Here is a 16,795-nt window from a genome sequence, read left to right as displayed (position 1 = left end):
AGTCTCCTCCCCTCACTTCGACATTATTTTGCATCAAGTTTCCAAAATATGGAACCAAAGCAATAGTTGATTATACAAGGCTTGACCCTGAACAGCAAAACAGTAAACAGGTGAGTCCCCCCATCAATATTGTTTGACAAAAAATGTTCAAGCATAAACTTCTGTCGAGACAGATTCTTTATCATTACTTTTCCATTCTAATTGTGACATAATTAAACACAATTAAGTCCAGCAGGGGCGGCCCGGTAGTCCAGTGGTTAGCACGTCGGCTTCACAGTGCAGAGGTACCGGGTTCGATTCCAGCTCCGGCCTCCCTGTGTGGAGTTTGCATGTTCTCCCCGGGCCTGCGTGGGTTTTCTCCGGGTGCTCCGGTTTCCTCCCACATTCCAAAAACGTGCATGTCAGGCTGGTTGGACGCTCTAAATTGTCCCTAGGTGTGAGTGTGGGCGTGGATGGTTGTTCGTCTCTGTGTGCCCTGCGATTGGCTGGCAACTGATTCAGGGTGTCCCCCGCCTACTGCCCGGAGATGGCTGGGATAGGCTCCAGCACCCCCCGCGACCCTAGTGAGGATCAAGCGGTTCGGAAAATGGATGGATGGATGGAAGTCCAGCAGTGGGGCCACATCCGGCCTGCCAACATTCTCTCCCTGCCTTTGTGCACAAATCTAAGATGTGTTGTTCGACAATTCCTCCTGGACAAATTCAGTAGAGTACCTTTGAAGCAATTACCTAAAATAAACTGCTCACCAGTACATCGTGGCATGCAGGGGAATATTCTAAAATTAATGAAACTACATAAAAAGAATGCTGTGCTATATATAGATCACTGTCTTATATTATACCATGGTTTAATAAGACCAAGATATTACAGCGGAGTTTTACTGTAAAATGAGTCAGTCGATTATATTCAATCAAAAGGCAGATATTATCACTTGGAGGAAAAGTGGGAGAAAAAAAAACAACCAAATGTGCCTATTCATCTTTTAACGTAATTTTACGAAGTACAGACCACACAGCTGTTTAGTACAGTTTTTGTTTAATGACCGCCGCGTAGTAGCCACAGGCAATAACCCTGCAATCTTGGATCCTTAGTGCTTTAAAGCTCTCAGCTCGACTAATGAAGTATACTAAAATCCTTACCGTTCCGGCGTTTTATAGAAGGCCAGCGTTCAAAATAAGCGAAAAAAAGCCATGACTTTGCTTTATCATACCTCACTGATGGCAACAGTTTTGTTGTCATCTCTCGCTGTGAGAATTTTGCAAGAAACGTGAAATGAGAATGATCATTTCGTGGTCTACAATGCCAATGACAATAAAGGGATTCTATTCAGTTCTATTAAAATTTGTTATTTCGTAGTGTATTTTTCCCTGATAAGATCGCCAATAAGTGAGAGCGCTAACTCAGATTTGACAAAATGTTACAAGTCACATTTTCATCCTTTCAAGGTGACTACCGAAAGCTGATGAATTACAGTATCCAATGCAATATAATAGCGCCGGGATGACAAGTAGCTGTAGTAGTACAAGCAGCCCAAATTCAAGTTCACTGAATACTGTTGAGTTGTTGTTGCCGTGTGTTATCCTGAAGAGAGGTCTCGTGATATTTAGCAGTTGAAATGGAATATTTGTACTAAACTACATATCCATGATTTATAGTCACTGCTCTTATGGTGACTCTGTTAAACAAAACAAACAATTTCCCCGCTCAACAAAATAGGAAAGGAGACTATCGCCTCAAGAAACTGGTCGAGAATAACTATCCTGCACTATACTAATTCAGGGGTCTCTAACCAGCAATCCTTGGACAGGTACCGGGTCACAGGCCATTCGGTACCACACAGAGAGACCCCAAAAAAAGGAAGGTTTTCTTCTTTTGGTTTTTAGTGGAGCGGGAACTCAAATAGTGTTGTGTAAAAGCATTTATTCGAAATGAATAGAAACACTTTGAACAAAAAAAATAAAAAAATGGAGTAAATCTCTGAGGCGAGTGCACCTAAATAGCCCTTTGGGTCTCCTGTGAATACGGTCGGAAATGAGGAAAATTCCGCGTGTGTTTTGTCGCTAAAAAACTCTGGCAGGAGCATGAAACCCAACAATTAAGATGGCACCTGGACACATTAAATCCCAGTTATGTCAATAACCCACTGGACTCCTTTTTTTTGAGGGGGGCGGGGGGGGGCGGGCTGGTGGGTTATTCCCGAATGACTGGTCATTTTGAGAGCACAACTTCAGTAAATGGGGGGGGGGGGGCAATCAAGTACTGTTAGCCTCATCCAAAGTTGTCCACCACATCACAAGGTGCAAAATACTCAATCGATAGCAAAGCTGAAACTCTCAGCAGCACTGGACATGGTCTCAACCACTCTAAGTGTGAAAAGTGCTCAGACAGAAAATGTTGCCAGTTTTTCCAGTCACACGGTCAGGAGGCATTTATTTGATATTTCGGACAGGACATCTAATCAACAATTGTTTTTGTTTCAAATAGATGAGGCCACTGAGAGAAATAGCTTGTGGTAATTGTTGATGCCAGTATTGACATAGGTCAGGGTTACTCTGTAAAAATGCAAATGTTTTCAATCCCTCTTTGGTAGGAAATTTTGCACAGTGTCCAGAAACAGGGTGGGAACATTTACTTGTAGATATTTCACCTGGAAATTTGCCGATAAACAAATACAAATAGTTGAATTACATGTTTTTGGTTCCTGACGAACCTCCGCTCCACACATCAGCGCAGTTTTTGGTGAGAACGCACACATGTTTGCCAAATGCCACAAAAGAAGAGAGCAAGACAAAAGGGAAAGCGAGGGCACGGGGGTGGGTTGGGGAGGTTGTCGGCGACTGACCACGGTGACTGGCTAATGCAGGGGTGGGCAAACTTTTTGGCTCGGGGGCCGCATTGATTTTTTAAATTTGACAGAAGGGCCAGGTCAGCACGAGCTATGGTACATTAAAAAAAAACTGCATTTGTTGACAGTCCATATCAAACATCAACAGAACAAAAGCATGAAAGTACGCTATTAATATTCATTCATTCATCTTCCGAACCGCTTCATCCTCACTAGGGTCGCGGGGGTGCTGGAGCCTATCCCAGCTGTCTTCGGGCAGTAGGCGGGGGACACCCCGAATTGGTAGCCAGCCAATCGCAGGGCACACAGAGACGAACAACCATGCACACCCTCACTCACACCTCGGGACAATTTAGAGTGATCAATCAGCCTGCCATGCATGTTTTTGGAATGTGGGAGGAAACCGGAGTACCCGGAGAAAACCCACGCAGGCCCGGGGAGAACATGCAAACTCCACACAGGGAGGCCGGAGCTGGAATTGAACCCGGTACCTCTGCACTGTGAAGTTGACGTGCTAATATACATTTTTTAAATGACAAAAGTGTTGTTGATGACCTATTTTAGCCTGTGCATCGCTGCAGATGGGTTGTGATCAGACCAGTAGAAGTAGAGCGATACAGAGGTACTAGGTGGTCGAAAAGATTGCCCCGCCCCCCGTGTTCTGCAACTTCACGTCAATGCGCCACCTGGCGGTGAAATGCCTGTCATTACAAGTCCAATTGAAATGAATGCAATCATTCACATCGAACCTTAATTGTGGACCAACCTTCGGCGGGCCGGATTAAAAAGACCAACGGGCCGGATTCGGCCCGTGGGCCGTAGTTTGCCCACCACTGGGCTAATGTGTGAAAAGAGGCAGATCTTGAGGTAATTGCACACATCTTCAGGTGTCACTCTTGTAAACAATGAACGATGGCGAAGAGGACGGTCAGTGCCTGCTTTGCCTCCTCAAAATCCAATGCGCCAGAGGAGACAAATACAATGTGAGAAAACAGCTATGGTAAAAAAATAAAATAAATCAACACATTTTGTTTTGGGGGATGAGTGGCTGGTCACCTGAATCATTTTTATGATCATTTTTGTGAGCGTTTGAGAGCTTCCATGGAAGTGAAGCCATGACAGCAGTGCAGTACTGCCAAGGCCAGTGAAGGGGAAGCGTTTTGACTAGATTACACTTGAGTCCAGTGCTACACTTTATGCCCACAAAACAGAGTCAGTGTTTATATAATTAGCTAAACTGCAACAAGAGCTAACTTACAGTGAAACTATTGTGTCTTCACATTTCTGACTACATCGGAGTTGCTTGTTATTGCAAGACTAGGGTAGCTCATACTACCGGAGACAAATTCCTTGTGCGTTTTACATACTCGGCCAGTAAAGATGATTCTGATTTTGATGTTTCTTCATTTGTTTCTAAACATGTTTGAATATTTTGGTATATTGTAAAGCAGCAAAAGGGACATCATAGATCCAGCATATCACCACTAAAATATTTTGTTGCATGATGTAGTGCAGAGGTGGACAACTCATTTTCCAAAGGGGCCATGGAAGAATGGAATGATTGGCAAGGCCACTTTAAAATACTAACATCAGTTGTTTTCAAGATGAATACTGTCTTTTCAAAGAATTAAAAATAATAATAATAATAATAATAAAACGTTTTCATAAGCTTCCATGATGTGCATGACGGGAGAATCGCAGTTTACAATTCAGGCGTGCGAAGATTATTTAAGTGCGAACGGGAGAATATGCCCTTAAATTCACAACACTGAAGATTACGAAGGCTCGCTTGCTTGTTTTACCGACACGCGTGCTCATCGAAATAAAAGCGTCACTTTCAAAATAAAAGCATGACATAGTTTCCATTTAATCTGGACATCACAAAGTTCTGCGAATCTAAACACATTACAAAAGTACTGACAAGCTGAGAAAATGTTTCAAACTAAAAACTCCAAGTAGATTGGTCACACAAACAAGACTGAAATGAATATGAGAATGGAAATACCAATCCACTGAGACTAATCAAGATGATGAGACAACTGCATATTTTGCAGAGGCAGGCTGGAATCTGATTGGTTATTACTTACAGAAACTGAGGGAAATTGTAGAGGAAGCTGTCGTGCTTGTCAGAATCCTACGTTTGCTCTGTACACTGTCTCCTCTTTTTACGGGTGTAAAGCGACAAATATAAGATAATGTCATAGATTACCACCGCAACAAAATCCCAAAAGAAAAAAGACCACTTTTCTCCATTTTAATTTAACTAACATGACTGGAAACATGTGCATTGCAGTAAATTTAATGATGTACAAATGCAGCCAATCCAAGCAGACAGCCAATATACTGAAGGATCTATGTGGTGTTGCAAAAGTCAATGCACAATCTTATTTAGGCCCACTTAATGTAGTTTTGTCTTTTTCATCTTTGTGATTAATTCGGAGAAAATTAGGACTGCACATTTAACCCGCTTGCATCAGTGAACACACACACAGTGGCAGTGGCAGTTCAGAAAGTCTCGCTTCCTTTTTTTGCTGGTGAGCAGCGGGGCCCCAAGGTTAGAAACAAAAATGCTTTCGCTCCAGAGGTCTCAAATGAAGAGCTCGTCATGCCGCTGTGGAGTGATAAGATTCAGGCTCTGTGGGGGGATGTCACGGCTATGAAGAAGCTGTAATTTATAGAGGATTTGAAAAGCTTATCTTCTCGGGCCCGTGGGCAAAATGAAGAAATATTGGGCAAAAACAGACAAATGCTTTGGTGAAAAGCAATGTAAACAGGGCATGGATGACAGATATGTGATGACACAATGCTGCTTATTATTTTATGTTTTAGAAAGTGAGTCATTTTGGTCAAGTCGCACTGCACGAGGAGAATTAATTGGAATGTGAGTGGAAAGGCATATATATATATATAGTATATATATATTTTTTTTCTCTCAAGAGTAGAATGGCAAGTTAATTGATCGGTTAATGTATTCGCTTGTGTCTTGTTCATTAATGAGGTCACAGTGGGACACACAAGATTTATATACAGTATACTAAAGTTTTTTGAGTGCAAAAAACTGTCACAGGTTACGACGATACGTAGGCCTCACAAAGTGATCACAATGTAACAGTGAGGCAGATGAGACCACTTTACGTTTTATAATATTGCTGTGAGAGGTGACTTCAGCAGGTCAATATACTGGATATATGAATTGAGTACATAGTCTAAGTAAATGTGTATTTATGGGTATTGTAACTATGCAGTGAGAGGAAAAATATGAAGCCTTTGTAGCAGGGGTGTCAAACTCGTTTTTGTCGCGGGCCATATTTAGTTTAGTTTTTAATTTAGTTACGGTTTTCCTTGGAGGGCCCTGATGAATTTTGATAAACCATATAAATGTTTAATCCTCTCCACATATTACATACACAGCGCACAACAAATTGATAAAAAACTAGTTTTGCAATCAGAAGTCAAGAATAATGACAGTTATGGTGGATCACATATGACAATTTGATATTTTGGTTCAGAATTTAGCAAGTAACATGGAACTTGACATGCTTGATTTGCTTTCGCGGGCCACATAAAAGGTTATGTCAGGCCAGATCTGGCCCCCGGGCCTTGAATTTGACACCTGAGCTTTGTAGTTTCTTGAGTGTCAGCATAAAATAAGGTAATAGCTTGATATTCATATCAATCACAAGAATAAAACTTGAGCTTCATTAAACTGCTTCAATGAATAACACAAACTTGAAATGATATGTTTTCATGTTTTAACGGATCATAAGTAAACCGGCACAGAACATTCGGAGAAAGTAAGCAAAGACTCCTTGCATATTTAGTGTCAATAGCTATATTGAGGTCATGCCACAGCTTCTCAATCATGTTGCGATCAAAGGTTTGACAGGGCAACTCCAAAACTAGTTTTCTTTTGATGTAGCCATTCTGTTTTTGTTTTGCTTCTGTATTTCGGATCATTGTCCTGTTCCAACAATTATCCTCCTTTGAATTTCAACTGTTAGGGAGATGACCTCAAGTTCTTTGGACAAAATGTTGTGAGAAAATTCAAGTCAGTTTTTCATTGATAATAGCAAGCTATCCAGGCCCTGAGGTAGTAAATCACACCCATTACTGATGGTCCCTCCACCATGCTTCACAGTTGGAATAAAATTTTGATGTTGGTGTGCTGCGCCATTTTTTTCCACACATGGCATTACGTGCTCCTCCCAGACAATTCAACAACTTCCTGATGCATGATTTATTATCCAACTTATAAGCTAAGATGAGCACAGCCACTCTGTGGAGAGAAAACTAATTTCCGTCACCTCTTCTTGAACTTGTTGAAATATGTGAAATTGGGTACGTAGATCGACTGGTAAAATGCGGGTTTTGTCTTTTGGCTCAGCTCTTTTTTTCCACCACGGGCACTGGTCAAATCTGGCTATCAACATTGCAATTACCGGTAATTGTTTTCCCCAATGAGTTTGCCTGAGACCAAAGAAAATGAAACACTTGCACTTGAGGTAAAACTTTAGTCCCAGTCCAGACCGTGCAATCCACCATTTTCTAACTGTGTTGCATGGATGTGCTGGGTCTCATCACAGTTGCTCCAAAGGTATAATCAATTGCAGCGTCCAAGATGATCAAGATTCAACTAACTTAGCCAGCAATGCCAACCAATGGTATCCATCACCTTTTACATATAGTTTCAATCAAATGCTTCACAATTGGAGAATCAGGGGAAAAAAAACTGTCATCGCTTCCAACAAAATGCAATAGAAACATGTATTCCATAGCCTATGCTATGAACTGAGGTAAAACCGCCAAGTCAGGGATTCTTTTAACCGAATGCAGAAGATTAATTTCCTTCCTACCCAGTCCAAATAACCACACAGTACGTGAGCCATCGCCTATGACAATGAACCCTGGTGACAATAAATTCATAAATTATCATAATAATAATGTTTTGGGAGTGGAAATGTGCCGCCACATTTTATTGTATTATCCCCTTTAGCATACCTCGAGGTGACTATGGAAACAATGTAGCCGCTGGACAAGAACACACTGCAACAATTTGTAAACAACTCAAGTCAGTAGCTTGTTCACACTTGGCCTATTGCGGGAATACTGTGCTGGAACTGCTGACTGTGATAAATGAGCCCCCAATTTAACCAAGGGGGTCAACAGGAACAAGAACAAGAGAATTCATGTGGGAGAGGCAGATAGGTCATAGAAAAAGCTAAACAACACCTCTCACTTCTCTCAAATCTATTGAATCTGGAAAAGCAAACATTTAATAAATAATCTCAGGAGTACGAAAACAATTCAGTCTCTTGGGCTTTTGATTTTAAAGGCATATTCATATTGAGCGGGAAAATATGTTCTCAAGTTCCACATCCTGGCTGAGGCAGCATATTTGCGCCCCTGAAGTCATATTGGGCTTATGAATGCAGTGACTTGTATTTCAAAAGGAAAGGAGACATTGAAAGGAGACATTGCCTTTTATTCTGAGCGCAACAATTGCCAAGCCCTCAAAAGTGTCTTGCGTACTTTTGAGGGTTACCTTGGAGCCAAGTGATTCCTGTGAAAACTGGGAAGGCTGAATCAAGCTGCGGCCATGTCACGTCTCATAAATGCAAAATTTTGTATTACCTTCGGCTAATTGTGACCGTTACATACAGAGAGAAAATAGAGGAAACACATGGGTTCCACGCTCACCAAATTAAAATTGCTCCAGAAGTTAGTTTATTGTCAACCAAATGAAGTGCCATTTGTGTTTTCAACTGTCCTGCTATTGTGTGTGTTTATTTTAATTTGGATTATGAATTCAACATCATGCAGTTGAGTGTCATTTTTTCAATGCAGAAATGAGAGAAGGTAATATTCTTCACGAGAATTAATGGTTGTCTGCTTTTAGTTTCGCATTTATTTTTTTATGCATTTATTCATTATCAGTTTTCCAAATGGTCCTCTTACAATACTTGTAGTTAATGGCACACAAATTTTGCTCGGAAAAAGGTTGACAAAGATGTTACTGTGTTTACGCTTCATAATGTGCCACACATTTGTCAATGGGAGACAGGTCTGGACTGCAGGCGGGCCAATCTAGTCTGCACTCTTTTACTGCAAGCCACACTGTTGTAACCCGTGTAGAATGTGGTTTGGAATTATTTTGCTGAAAATGGCAGTGGCTCCCATTTAAGAAAGAAACATTGGCTGGATGACAGCACATACTGTATCTCCAAAAACCTAAATGCACCATTAAGCATTAATCCATAACAGTGCATGCAGGTGGTTCTTTTCCTCTTTAGCCCCGAGGACACGACATCCACAATTTTGAAAAACAATTTCAAATATAGACTCATCAGAGCACAGAACACGCTCCCACTTTGCATCAGTCTACCTTAGATGAGCTTGGGCCCAGAGAAGCCAGGGCCGTTTTTGGGTGTTGTTGATAAATGCCTTTTGCTTTGCATAGTAGAGTTTTAAGTTGCACGTAAACATCTAGGGTCAAACTGTATTTATTGACATAAGTTTTCTGTTTTGCTTTACACATTGATGGAGTGCCGCCGGAGGGATCAAAGGTCAATGGCATTCAATGTTGGTTTTCGAACATGTCGCTCACTTTGTCCTTAAACTGTTTGACTATTTTCTCACACAGTCGTTCACAAAGAGGTCAACCTTGGCCCACCTTGTGAATGACCGAGCAATTCAGGCAAGCTCCTTTGACACCCAATCATGGCACCCAACTGTTCCCAGTTAGCCTTTTCAGCTGTGGGTTGTTCCAAACAGGTGTTTGATTAGCATTCCTCAACTTCCCCAGTCTTTTTTTCCAACTGTCCAAGCTTTTTTGGAACGTGTTGCAGCCATAAAATTTTAAGTTAATGATCATTTGCAAAAAAAAGAATAACATGTATTAGTTTTAACATTAAATATCTCATCTCTGTAGTTTATTCAATTGAATATAGGCTGAACATGATTTGCAAATCATTGTATTCTGTTTTTATTTATGTGTAACAAAACATCCCAACTCCATTGCGATTTTGTTGATGCGTTTTCAAATTTGGGAATTCGTTCGATCATATCCACTATACAATTGTTACTTCAACACATAAACGTGACCTCTATGGAAGTCATTCCTAACAAGAAGTATATTTTGACGACTACTTGGTGACAGTCTCTTTAAGGGAAATGTCTCCCTCTAATGCACAACAATTTGCAGTTGGGGCACAAAAATTATTCAAGAACGCCCTGCGGCAGAGTTCCTCAACTTCTTTCAGCATATTCATGATTTCAAAACAGCTCAAACACACCTGGACGTCTTCACGTGCCTCCTACAACCGGTCTTGTCTTATTTATTTTTTAATTTTCTTGTGGGCGGCAGAGTACGAGTTGTATTTCACTGCTTTTGCTCACAAACCAGATTGAAAAAGGAACACCGTTACAGACACCCAGCATTGAGTCTTGGAATGTAGAGGGAACTATTCTCTATTCAGGTTTGTCTATGTCAGAACCGAGCAAAAATGGCCTGCCAGGAAAATGTAAATGTCCTCATTCGTCTTTGCCCTCTCACAGAATTTCACATGCGAAACAACAACTTTCTCACATTACCCGAGAGCCTTCTTTGCATGTGGAGTCTCTCCCCAAGGTAAAATTGGCCTACTTCAGAGAGAATGCTCTGCATCCATCTGTCGTCCCCGTAAATTGCATTTGCCTGTGATAGCAGGTTATCTCATCTGTCAAAGCAGGCCTATCAATTTCCCCGTGCAGCCTCAACAGAGGGCATTAACCCCGAAGCGTCATTTTGGCATCAGACATTGAAAGCCGTGATCTCGACATGCAAGACGAACATTGGTGACGATTTTGTTTTGACTGTTGGCGATGAGGGACAAAAGAGGAGAGTCACAACCCAAGCACGCCGAATGGGAAGGAATCAAACTCTCTGATGCCTTTCTTCTGTCGCATTTTTACAAGAGCATTCCTATGAAAGTTACCCACGCGCACATCTCATCAATTGCAGTGGCAAAACAAACTGAAACAACAGGCTAGTCCCACTATAATCTGCTGTAGAGTCAGCCGTACAAGGCAGAGAACGAATCTGATTTTGTGAAGGGAGACAAAGTTCAAAAACGATCATTTGGTGCAAAGGTAAATTGTGCACAAAGCAATCCAGACAAATGTAATTATTCCGCAATTCCTTATTCATAAAATCTACCGAAAGCTAGATCCATCATCTTGATGTTGGTAAAAATCTATTTCAGGGAATATCAAAATGCGCTTGAACTGACCTCTAACGAATGTGGGGCTCATCTGGTGAATGAATATAGACGGTAATGTATATATAATGCATTGATTTAAAATGTAGTACAACTCCGTTGTTTGATATTTATCCATCTTGTATTGTCCTTGACAGATATTTGATTGTATCATGAGTGAGAATATGTTTTCTATGTGTGGTCTTTATATTCTTAGTTCTGTTATAAAGCCACTGTCAATCCACTTAGATTTTTTTTTTTTTGTGGGTGGAGGGGGTGTTCATGAAAATTGCTGCTTTTTCTGAGAGATGGGCCATCAGTATTTTCCCTGCTTGGACTAATAAGACATTCTGGCTGCTACTTGCCCCTCTGAGTCCGAGCTCTTTTTCATCTGATTATCAGGCAATTGAGGTTGCCTTCGCATGTTTGCCGACGACATTGTTCACAACGTCGCTAGCCACAACAACAGTGGATGTGTGACATTTTAAATTAAAGCCATTCACATCAAATGAGATCACAGATGTCCGTTTACTGTATTTGGAGTGTACTAGATGTAAAAGGTAATTTTCGATGACTTCTGTTGGGATTTGAACAGCATACATTTCAATTCAATCACCAGGTATGGGAGGGAAGTGACAAAGGCTGCAGATCCAGCTGAGGTCCAAATTTCAAAACAAAGAGATTCCGACCGCTGACTCATTGGGAAATGAAATCACTGCAAACAACAAAAAAATGGTGCTAACCCTCGTCTAAGGTCTTGCCTCTTGTGGGATGATGTTTTGGATACGCTTGAGATTAAACGGAGACAATGCCGAATGCTAGCGTGAGACACACATGGCAGGAACACAGCACATGAGCACACTCTCTCTAATGTTGCTCGTGGAGCTCCGAATAACAGCGATAAATCATGAAGAGGCAAAAACTAAAACTGTTCTAAAATAAAAGTAGACAAAGTTGTTCTGATACCACTAAACAACAACCATTGGTAGAGTTTACAGTTGATTTTAACCCTTTCAGGGACAGCGGTTACTGCAGTGGACAGCTTATAACTGTATTGTCTTTTTTATGATGTCTTACCTATTTGGTTCTTATTTCTGTCATCATGGTTTTAAAGTTTTATGTGTCTCACTGTGCTATTTTAGAAATTCTGACTATATATATATATATATTTGAATTTTTTTAAAAACATGCCAACTATGTCAAGCAAAAAAAAAAAAAGTGGTCGGACAAATATTTCCAACATGGATTCACATGCATCATGTAAAGTGATGGGAGTGAATTATCCTATCTGCATGATTTGTCATGCCAAGTTGAGCAACTCAAAACTGAAGGAACACTTCTTGAATCATATTTTTATTTTTCACGAATGAATGGTTCGGTGAATGTGCATGTGAACTGGTTGGGTTCGGTACCTCGAACAAGGTTAAGAACCACTGCTATAGACTGTGTTGACATTGAGTTGTGGTGACAGTTAATTAAAAAAAAAAAGTAAAATGTATTGTGCAATGTTAAAAGGGGGGGGGGGGAAAGCCTAGTTTGCCAACAGAAACTTAAGAGTTCCGTTTTCAACTATGTTTTTTGATTCTGAGGCTTCTTTTGAAACAATGGATAAAATACAAAAGTGCTGCAACATTTCTCTTACCATCAGTGTTTGAATATCATTGTCTCTTGAAAACAAAACAATTTCATTGCACTAGCTCATCTTTGTTTTGTATCATATTTTCATCCTTGACACAAAACGTGCTGTGGACTGTGTAAAACTGATGTTTCGGGTACTGGTCACTGCAGATACTTTTATTTCGCATATTGTTTTGTTTGTTAATTTGTTTGATGTTTGCAATCACGAGTTGTTCACTGACTCAAAATAGTAATTAAAAGTAATTCCATTTGACTAGCCTTCTCTCAGCACGAAGCAATTCTGACAATTGAATGCTCTTAAAGTTGGTGAAATCAATTCATGATGGGTAATTAAAAATCAATTATGATCGTGTCGTTAATTTAGCTGTGTTACAGGAACAAGTGTAATTTTAGTTTCTTCAAGCACATTATACGAAGTAGGACAATACCCACACTATATAATAAATTCTATATATACTTTGGATGAACTGCTTTCGGATACGTCTGCTTTCTTGGGAAACAAATAATGACAATAATGACAGTGTGGAAATCATTGGGTTTATTTGCATATCCTAGAACGGGTGTAGTAGTTTTGCACGTGATAGCAATTTCTGTCCCCGCTGAATCGATTGCGAGAGTGTTCCTGTTTTGAAATGACAGATATTGATGCTGGACTCAAATCATAACGACTACCACTAAACTGTTCTGCATGCCAAGTGCGGTCGTCAGTGAGTCATTTTGCGTCATTCCACTTTTCGTAAATGTGTGTGTGGGTCCTTAATGCATTGCTTTGACAAGAAATCTTAACACGGGATTCAGGAAACGAATCCTGGACAGGGAGATTTTTTTTTTTAGGTGTGGGGGTGGGGAAGATCAATGCCCCATTGAGGGAGTCAGGTGCCGTCTCCCACTGCAGCTCACACTGTGAGCTGTCCATGGTTCTGCAAAAGCCACCAAAGCTCTCCAGGCGAGGAGTTGCGATTGCGACCCTCCAAGGAACTGCTTGTAATCCACAAAGGAGAGATTACTGCGGGTGGGGAGTGTGTGTGTGTGTGTGTGGGGGGGGGGGGGGGGGGGGTCGTAAACTGCTTCCTATGGAGCCTCGGAGTGGCTATCGATCCTCCTATCAGACGCTCGCCTCCGATATAAGCGATCGTGCGCGCGCACCGTTTGATATTCCACTGAGACGTTAAGTTTCTCAACATAATTAAGCGTGAGCACATTGGTGGCATACGCAGGCTGTGAAAACAGCACGAATTGAACAGACACAATACCCCCACATCAATTACATTGGGGGTATTATTACAAAAAGCGTTTGGGCGACCAACACCGGCCCTTCTATTCTATTTCACGTGCACACGCGCAATTCGCAGACCCCCGAAAGTGCACCCGGAATTAGTGTGCGTCGGTTACGAGCATCATGATATACATCGAATCCCACGCAGCAGCCCCCCCCCCCCCCCCCCCCCCCCCCCCCCCCCGCATTAAGAACAAAGCGAGGACTCCGGAACACGAACAGTCTCAGCAGCCTCTGCCGGACTGATCCCATTGCAATCGGGTTACCTGTGATAATCTAGGAGCAACCGTGAGCTACTTTCCAACACACCTCCGACACTGCAGATTGCGCGTCGTGCATCAAAATATACAGTATATATATTCTTTTAACTATGAAAAACCTATTTGTTACAGTATGCATTCCACCCACTCGTGTGCTGCATTATAAACAGATAATGTAATGTTTAAGACTGCATGACAGAATCGGACATGATCCACCCCCCCCCCCCCCCCCCCTTACCTTTGAAGATGGATAACGATCCATTATATGTCGCTGCAGGCTGTATGAATGCGGATGAGTTGACCTGGTTCGGGGCTTCAGCCGCTCCCTTCGTCCATCTACTCAAACCAAGATCTGAACTGCACAACCACCAGCTGCCTATCCGACAGCATATTCGCTTCCTCACTCGAGCTTCTTCCTTGACGGAGGGGGGGGGGGGGGGGGGGGGGGGGATGTCACCGGCAAGATCTGTGATGCTCTGAAAAGCTGCACTCGCTGAGAACCAAACTGCGACGAAGCGCTTCACATCGCATGTATAGTTTTCCCTTGAAGTAAAAATAAATCGGTTGGATGCGAGGGCTCTGCTGTAATATTTCCAAGCGTCATTTCAGAGTGTTGCTACATGGCAACTAATTATACTCTCCACGGCGAGCACACTATGTCCCTTGGAACTATTTCCCTATCTTTGCGAAAGGTCCATTGGATCCCGAAAGCTGACCAAAATTTAGATCCACCGAACAGAGAAGTTTGTTGGCTTTTGGTGAAGGGACTAGCAACGAGGACGCTGGGAAAATCTCTCGGCAGCTGCTGGGAGGATGGGCGCGCAGGCAGGTCAGTTCGCACGGGGGAGCGCATTTACGCAAACACTTGGAGGGGGGCGAGTGCGCAATGGCCGTGCGTAAAAAGACACAGTTGGGTTGCTCGCCCCACAGCCTGCGGTGTCGTGCTGTGTGCAGGAGATTAAGGAGCGACCACGGATTAGTGTCTTCTTAACGGTATTTAGCATTCACGGGAACAAAGTAGCCTATCAGGTGCAGTGTACTATCTGTTGTTCTAAACGCATCGCTCCCTCAAAACTCTTCTGACCGTCATAAGGTTTCAAGTTCTCGTGAGAAATCCACAAAAAAACGAGTTCCCCAAAAGGGGACAGAACACATTCATCCACAAAATATGCATTGAATGATTCTGTATGGTTTCTGTAGTGTCGAACTGCAATGTATCAAAAAAACCTGGCCCCTCCTTACCTATCCGACCTTCTCCAGGTGCATATCCCCTCTCGCTCCCTCAGATCCTCGTCCTCCCTCCGCCTGTCAGTGCCCCCTGCCCGACTGAGCACCATGGGAGCCAGAGCCTTCAGTCACGCTGCTCCAAAGCTCTGGAACAACCTATCTCCGGACCTCCAAAACTGCACACCTCTTTCCACTTTCAAGTCCCGTCTAAAAACACACCTGTTCAGGATTGCCTACAACACATAGCTCTTCCATTTCCTATGTTTTTATGATTTTATGTCCTGTTTTTATATAATATCTCGTTTACTAATTTTTACATTGTATTTTCTTATTGTCTGTACAGTGTCCTTGGGTGGCATGAAAGGCGCTTTTAAATAAAATGCATTATTATTATTATTATTATTAAAATGAAAACAGCGTCCAATATTTTCGGTGGCTCAGTTTGTTACCCGAGTGAAAAATGTTCGTAACATCTATCTTTTAGCACATCTTTTTAGCTTGGCTTTGGAATAACTTATTTATACACTTATTTTGATCTTATCCTTTTATATTTATTTAGGCGGCCCGGTGAAGCCAGTGGTTAGCGCATCGACCTCACCGTGCAGAGGTACCGGGTTCGATCCCAGCTCCGGCCTTCCTTTGTGGAGTTTGCATGTTCTCCTCGTGCCTGTGTGGGTTTTCTCCGGGTACTCGGGTTTCCTCCCACATTCCAAAAACATGCACGGCAGGCTGATTGAACACTCCAAATTGTCCCTAGGTGTGAGTGTGATCACGGATGGTTGTTTGTCTCTGTGTGCCCTGCGATTGGCTGGCAACCAGTTCAGGGTGTCCCCCGCCTACTGCCCGAAGACGGCTGGGATAGGCTCCAGCACGCCCCACGACCCTTGTGAGAATAAAGCGGTTCAGAAAATGCATGGATGGATATATTTATTTCTCATTACTTTTTTTTAAAAAATTGTATGTTTTCTCCATGTACAGCACTTTGTATAAAGAGGGTGATTGTTTTAGAGTGCTCTATAAATACAGTTGAGTACCGAGAGGCAAACGAAGCTCCCTTTCTTTTGTACTTACGAACGTTTTGTTGTCAAATCCATTCAAATGGCCCAACAGCCCACAACCCTGGCATTTTACGCTAATCGCTTCCGTCTTGTCCTGGCTGACGTTGTCACGTTCTGGGTCCCCAGTCAGAATGACCAGAACGCACTCTGGCACCCCCAGACCGTGGCACATTCCAATTATGGTCTAAGTTTCCGAAAAGCCAAAGTGGAGCAGAAGGCATTCATTACGTATCCCTAAGTATTGTTACCTTATGAGC

At 42.2% G+C, this 16,795-nt stretch overlaps 1 protein-coding gene across 2 annotated transcripts in view; it reads right to left on the bottom strand.

Moving 5' to 3' along the window:
• Positions 1-14,656, bottom strand: part of LOC147195963 (leucine-rich repeat and fibronectin type-III domain-containing protein 2) — a 125,413-nt gene extending 110,757 nt beyond the window's left edge. For both annotated transcript variants that reach the window (XM_086128087.1, XM_086128088.1), the window contains exon 1: positions 14,492-14,656. The gene's annotated coding sequence lies outside the window, so the exon portion shown is untranslated. The remainder of the gene's footprint in view (positions 1-14,491) is intronic.
• Between the last annotated feature and the right edge of the window lie 2,139 nt (positions 14,657-16,795).

Source organism: Hippocampus guttulatus, chromosome 13, assembly GCF_054856545.1.
Source record: "Hippocampus guttulatus isolate MCC_2025c chromosome 13, RoL_Hgut_1.0, whole genome shotgun sequence".
Classification (NCBI taxonomy): Eukaryota; Metazoa; Chordata; class Actinopteri; order Syngnathiformes; family Syngnathidae; genus Hippocampus; species Hippocampus guttulatus.
Note: the sequence above shows the minus strand (reverse complement) of the source record. Positions and strands in the feature narration are given on the sequence as shown.